We start from the raw sequence: 7350 nt of genomic DNA, 5'->3' as shown, positions 1-7350 counted from the left end.
GATCAGAGTGAATCAACCAGATCCGACTGTAAAAATCTAAAACAAATCATTCTGATATAATAACTCTCATAGTTTTTAATCATTTCCTAGAAATTAACTAAGCTGTGAACTCTTTCTGGAAGGTTTCCTTTAGTTCTCTGTTTCCACATCTTACCTCTAAAGAATATTTATTTACAGTGGAGAACATCAGAAATGTGACAAACATGGAGGTCTGGTTCATGAAGATTAAAACTCTCTGGTTTCTATTTGTGTCCGATGAGTTCAGACTTCAGAGATAAAGAGACACAAACACTTCAGTCAGAACCACTGAAGAGGTTCCACATGTGGGATGTTTGGAGCCTTTTAGAGATCTGCTGTTAAATTAAATTAAATTAAATTAAATTAATGAAATGAAATTACTGTGTGATACTAATATAGACAAATATTGGTCTGCTCATCATTACAGTCGGAGGTTAATTAATGTTGGATGTTGTAGTTAAAGACAGAAACGGAAACAAGGAAACTTCAGCACAATAACTAACTTTTAAAATAAAGTTTTGTGAGTTTTTAATGTTGAAGAAACCGCTGGAATGATTTTCTTTACAGATTTAAATATGCATTGATCAAAATGATCAGAAATATATCATAAGCTGACAACCAAAGAGCTTCCTGATAATATTTGTCAAACTGTCAAAAAATAAGATTTGAATAAAGAATAAAATCATTAAGTTCTTCTTAGATCAACCACTCGTTACTTCCATTTTCCTTTATTTCAATGATTAATAAATCTTTTCTGGATCTACTTTCTCAGCCAAACAGAACCAGATATGAAGGATTGTTTAAATATAAGCAGTGACCAATAAAGTAAAATTGAAATGGGCCTCAAACAGCAGTAGATTAATGATACCACTGCAGAGTAAACTGAAGATGAGCTGCAGTAGAAGTCTAAATGGAGAGGTGTCCGGAGTCTCTATCAGCGACCAGATAAGAAAAGAATCCGTCCTTTTCCTAAAATGGACTCTAACAGCCAAAGGTCCTGACTCTGCCCTCATGGGTTCCTCTCTTCATTCTCTCAGCAGTTATTTCCTAATTTGGTGCTCAGGGCGTCTTTATAAAGGTCCGCTCTGCATCAGAGACACAAACACTTCTTCCTTCTTCTTGGATCGACCTCTCTTCTGACGGCCGTGAACCTCGCCGCTGCACCATGGGTGACGCTCTGATGGCCGAGTTCGGGAAGGCGGCTCCTTTCTTGAGGAAGTCAGACAAGGAGCGCCTGGAAGCCCAGACCAGAGCGTTCGACATCAAGACAGAGTGCTTCGGTGACGATAAAGTGGAATATATGAAGGGACAGATCCAGAGCAAAGACGGAGGAATGGTGACGGTGAAGAAGGAGGATGGAACAACGGTAACCGCGAAGGAGCTTGACGTCCACCCCAGAACCCGCCAAAGTTTGATAAGATTGAAGATATGGCGATGTTCACGTTCCTCCATGAGCCCGCCGTGCTGTTTAACCTCAAAGAGCGCTACGCCGCCTGGATGATCTACACCTACTCTGGGCTCTTCTGCGTCACCGTCAACCCCTACAAGTGGCTTCCTGTCTACGATTCAGAGGTGGTGTCAGCTTACAGGGGGAAGAAGAGGACCGAGGGCTCCTCCTCACATCTTCTCCATCTCTGATAACGCCTACCAGTACATGCTGACTGACGGAGAACCAGTCCGTCCTCATCACCGGAGAATCCGGAGCCGGGAAGACTGTGAACACCAAGAGGGTCATCCAGTACTTTGCCAGCATCGCGGGCAGTCAGCGGAGCCAAAAGAGACCCTAGCAAGGGGACCCTGGAGGACCAGATCATCCAGGCCAACCCAGCGCTGGAGGCTTTCGGCAATGCCAAAAGCTGAGAAACGACAACTCGTCTCGCTTTGGAAAATTCATCCGAATTCACTTGGTGCGAGCGGGAAGCTGTCGTCTGCTGACGTCGAGACGTGCCTGCTGGAGAAGTCACGGTGCACCTTCCAGCTCAAGGCTGAGAGGAACTACCACATCTTCTACCAGATCCTGTCCAATCAGAAGCCAGAGCTGCTGGACATGCTGCTGATCACCAACAACCCCTACGACTACTCCTACATCTCCCAAGGAGAGGTGACGGTCGCCTCCATCAATGACTCGGATGAACTGCTGGCCACCGACAGCGCCTTCGATGTGCTCGGCTTCACCCCAGAGGAGAAGATGGGCATCTATAAAATGACAGGAGCCATCATGCACTATGGCAACATGAGGTTCAAACAGAAGCAGCGTGAGGAGCAGGCGGAGCCGGACGGGACGGAGGCTGCTGATAAATCGGCTTACCTGATGGGGCTGAACTCTGCCGACCTCATCAAGGGGCTGTGTCATCCCAGAGTCAAGGTCGGAAATGAATATGTCACCAAAGGCCAAAGTGTGGACCAAGTCTACTACTCCCTCGGGGCTCTGGCTAAGTCAGTGTATGAAAAGATGTTCAACTGGATGGTGGTGAGGATCAACCACTCCCTGGACACAAAACAGCACCGTCAGTACTTCATAGGAGTTCTGGATATCGCTGGATTCGAGATCTTTGATTACAACACTTTTGAGCAGCTGTGCATCAACTACACCAACGAGAAACTGCAACAGTTTTTCAACCATCACATGTTCGTTCTGGAACAAGAAGAGTACAAGAAAGAAGGCATTGATTGGGAGTTCATTGACTTTGGGATGGACTTACAAGCTTGTATTGACCTCATTGAGAAGCCGCTGGGCATCCTGTCCATTCTGGAGGAGGAATGCATGTTTCCCAAAGCCAGTGACCAGACCTTCAAGTCCAAGCTCTATGACAATCACCTGGGAAAGAACAAGATGTTTGAGAAGCCGAGGGCTGCAAAGGGGAAAGCAGAGGCTCATTTTGCCCTGGTTCACTATGCCGGCACGGTGGACTACAACATCAGCAACTGGTTGGTCAAAAATAAAGACCCCCTGAATGAAACTGTGATTGGTCTTTACCAGAAATCATCTGTGAAGCTGCTCAGTCTGCTGTTTTCAAGCTTTTCAGGAACTGATGGCGGGGACAAAGCAAGCGGCAAAGGAGCCAAGAAGAAAGGTTCCTCGCTCCAGACTGTGTCGGCACTTCACAGGGAAAACCTGAACAAGCTGATGAACAACCTGAAAACCACACATCCCACTTCGTCCGCTGTCTGATTCCTAATGAGAAGAAAACTCCAGGGGCCATGGATAACTGCCTGGTGATGCACCAGCTGCGCTGTAACGGTGTCCTGGAAGGCATCAGGATCTGCAGGAAGGGTTTCCCAAACAGGGTGCTCTATGGCGACTTCAAACAACGGTACAGGATTCTGAATGCCTCCGCCATCCCTGAAGGCCAGTTCATTGACTGCAAAAAGAGTGCAGAGAAGCTGCTGGGATCACTGGACATCGACCACACTCAGTACCGGTTTGGTCACACCAAGGTCTTCTTCAAAGCCGGTCTGTTGGGGACACTGGAGGAGATGCGTGATGAGCAACTCTCTCGAATCATCACCCGGATCCAGGCTAATGCCCGGGCAATCCTTATGAGGGAAGAGTTTTCAAAGCTAGTGGAACGCAGAGATGCCCTGACGGTCATCCAGTGGAACCTTCGCTCTTTTCTGGGTGTAAAAACTGGCCCTGGATGAAGCTCTTCTTCAAGATCAAACCACTGCTGAAGAGCGCCGAGTCTGAGAAGGAGATGGCCAACATGAAGGACGAGTTCAACAAGCTGAAAGAAGCTCTGGAGAAATCAGAAACAAGACGGAAAGAACTAGAGGAGAAAATCGTGACTCTTCTCCAAGAGAAGAACGATCTGACTCTTCACATTCAATCTGAACAGGATACACTGACAGACGCCGAAGAACGCTGTGAACAGCTTATAAAGAGCAAGATTCAGCTGGAGGCCAAGCAGAAAGAGATGACAGAGAGACTGGAAGATGAGGAGGAGATGAATGCTGATCTCACAGCTAAGAAACGGAAGCTTGAGGACGAATGCTCAGAGTTGAAGAAAGATATAGATGATCTGGAGCTGACTTTGGCAAAGGTCGAGAAAGAGAAACACGCCACAGAGAACAAGGTGAAAAACCTGACGGAGGAGATGGCTTCCCAGGATGAAAACATCATGAAGCTCACCAAAGAGAAGAAGGCACTACAGGAGGCTCACCAGCAGACACTGGATGACCTTCAGAGTGAAGAAGACAAAGCCAATAGCTTAACCAAAGCCAAAGTTAAGTTGGAGCAACAGGTGGATGATCTGGAGGGCTCGTTGGAGCAGGAGAAGAAACTCAGGATGGACCTCGAGCGCTCAAAGAGGAAGTTCGAAGGAGACCTGAAACTGACTCAGGAGAGTTTGATGGACGTAGAAAACGATAAGCAACAGCTGGAGGAGAAACTCAAAAAAAAAGATTTTGAGATTGTCCAAATAAATTCAAGACTAGAAGACGAGCAGGTTGCTTCAGTTCAGCTCCAGAAGAAGCTGAAAGAAAACCAAGCGAGAATCGAGGAGCTGGAAGAGGAGCTGGATGCTGAGCGGGCCGCCCGGGCCAAAGTTGAGAAGCAGCGATCCGATCTTTCCCGCGAGCTGGAGGACATCAGCGAGCGCCTGAGGAGGCGGGTGGAGCAACCTCAGCACAGGTGGAGATGAACAAAAAGAGAGATGCTGAGTTTCAGAAGCTGCGTAGGGAGCTCGAGGAATCAACGCTCCAACACGAAGCCACGGCTGCCGCCCTGAGGAAGAAACACGCCGACAGCGTCGCTGAACTGGGCGAACAGATCGACAACCTGCAGCGGGTGAAGCAGAAGCTGGAGAAGGAAAAGAGCGAGCTGAAGCTGGAGCTGGATGACTTGTCTTCTAACATGGAGAGTGTAGTGAAGGCCAAGTCAAACATTGAGAAGATGTGCCGTACAATGGAAGACAACATGAACGAGTACAAGAGCAGATATGAGGAGTGTCAGCGCTCCGTCAATGACCTCACTACCCAGAGGGCCAAGCTGCTCACGGAGAACGGGGAGTTTGGCCGTCAGCTGGAGGAGAAGGAGTGTCTGATTTCACAGCTGACCAGAGGGAAGAACTCATACAACCAGCAGGTAGAAGATCTACGCAGACAGCTGGAGGAGGAAGTGAAGGCAAAGAACGCCCTCGCCCACGCCGTGCAATCTGCTCGCCACGACTGTGACCTGCTCCGAGAGCAGTTTGAAGAGGAGCAGGAGGCCAAGGCTGAGCTGCAGAGAGCTCTGTCCAAATCCAACACCGAGGTCTCAGCATGGAGGACCAAATACGAAACAGATGGAATCCAGCGAACAGAGGAACTGGAGGAAGCAAAGAAGAAGCTGGTTCAAAGACTGCAGGAAGCCGAGGAGGCCACAGAGGCAGTGAATGCAAAGTGTTCATCCCTCGAGAAGACCAAGCACCGCCTCCAAAATGAAATCGAAGACCTGATGCTGGACCTTGAGAAATCCAATGCAGCGTCTGCAGTCCTGGACAAGAAGCAAAGGGCCTTTGACAAAGTCATGGCAGAGTGGAAGCAAAAGTTTGAGGAGTCGCAATGTGAGCTGGAGGCCTCCCAAAAGGAATCTCGGTCTCTGAGCACTGAACTCTTCAAACTGAGGAACGCTATGAGGAGTCTGTGGATCAACTTGAGACCATGAAGAGAGAGAACAAGAACCTCCAAGAGGAGATTTCCGACCTCAGTGACCAGCTGGGGAAGGCGGCAGGAGTGCTCATGAGCTGGAGAAGATTCGGAAGCAGCTGGAGCAGGAAAAGGCTGAGCTCCAGTCAGCACTGGAGGAGGCAGAAGGTTCTCTGGAGCACGAAGAGAGCAAGATCCTCCGAACCCAGCTGGAGTTCAACCAGGTGAAGGCCGACATGGAGCGCAAGTTGGCTGAGAAAGACGAGGAAATGGAGCAAGCAAAGAGGAACTACCAGCGGATGCTCGAGTCGCTTCAGTCTTCGCTGGAGTCTGAAACCAGGAGCCGCAATGAGGCCCTGAGGGTCAAGAAGAAGATGGAAGGCGACCTCAACGAGATGGAGATCCAGCTCAGCCAAGCCAACAGGCAGGCCGCCGACGCCCAGAAGCAGCTCAAGAGCCTCCAGGCGTTCCTGAAGGACTCTCAGCTGCAGCTGGACGACGCACAGCATGGAAACGACGACCTGAGAGAGAACATTGCTCTCCTGGAGCGCAGGAATAACCTGATCCAGGCCGAGCTGGAGGACCTGAGGGCCGGCCTTGAGCAGACGGAACGAAGTCGCAAACTGGCCGAACAGGAGCTGACGGAGGCGACGGAGCGGATGCAGCTCCTTCACTCCCAGAACACCAGCCTGATCAACCAGAAGAAGAAGCACGAAGCAGACCTCATGCAGATGCAGAACGAGATGGAGGAGGCCATACAGGAGAACCGCAACGCTGAGGAGAAGGCCAAGAAGGCCATCACGGATGCAGCCATGATGGCCGAGGAGCTGAAGAAGGAGCAGGACACCAGCGCCCATCTGGAGCGCATGAAGAAGAACATGGAGCAGACCATCAAAGACCTGCAGCACCGCCTGGACGAGGCCGAGCAGATCGCCATGAAGGGCGGCAAGAAGCAGCTCCAGAAACTGGAGTCCCGCATCAAAGACCTGGAGAACGAGCTGGAGGCGGAGCAGAGAAGGGGAGCAGAGTCCATCAAGGGGGTCCGCAAGTACGAACGCCGCATCAAGGAGCTCACCTACCAGACCGAGGAGGACCGCAAGAACATGGCCCGCATCCAGGACCTGGTGGACAAGCTTCAGCTGAAGGTCAAGTTGTACAAACGTGCAGCCGAGGAGGCGGAGGAGGGAGCAAACACCAACCTGGCCAAACTACGCAAGCTGCAGCACGAGCTGGAGGAGGCGGAGGAGAGGGCCGACATCGCCGAGTCTCAGGTGAACAAGCTGAGGGCGAAGACCCGGGACGGATCCTCCAAGAAGAACCTGGATGAGTGAGGAGAACCTCCAGAGCCCAGCAGCACAGGTGTGTGAGGTCATCAACAAGAAAGAACACAGAACTAAAGACAGGAGGTCACATGATGATCAGGTTTCATCATGTGACCTCCTCTCTTCAGTCACATGATGAAACCTGAGCCTTTACATTTGTTATTTGATTATAGCAGCTGGTCCACACACACAACGCTGTGAAGAGATAAAGATAAGAGGTTTTTTATTGTCATTGTAGTGATACAACGAAATTCCGTTTGGTAGTCTGAAGTCAGTAAACCATCAAAAATACTAAACGTTATACTTTTACTTTGTTATAGTATTTTATAGTGTTTTTATTTCTCCATAAAAACACACAATTCAAATGATAAGGAAATAAAATATT

General features: G+C 49.5%; 1 pseudogene; it reads left to right on the top strand.

The window, feature by feature from the left end:
* Positions 1 to 1183: 1183 nt before the first annotated feature.
* LOC129088645 (myosin-6-like) lies at positions 1184 to 6974 on the top strand (annotated as a pseudogene).
* The last annotated feature ends 376 nt before the right edge of the window (positions 6975 to 7350 follow it).

This window comes from Anoplopoma fimbria, unplaced genomic scaffold, assembly GCF_027596085.1.
Source record: "Anoplopoma fimbria isolate UVic2021 breed Golden Eagle Sablefish unplaced genomic scaffold, Afim_UVic_2022 Un_contig_13747_pilon_pilon, whole genome shotgun sequence".
NCBI classification, from domain to species: domain Eukaryota; kingdom Metazoa; phylum Chordata; class Actinopteri; order Perciformes; family Anoplopomatidae; genus Anoplopoma; species Anoplopoma fimbria.
Note: the sequence above shows the minus strand (reverse complement) of the source record. Positions and strands in the feature narration are given on the sequence as shown.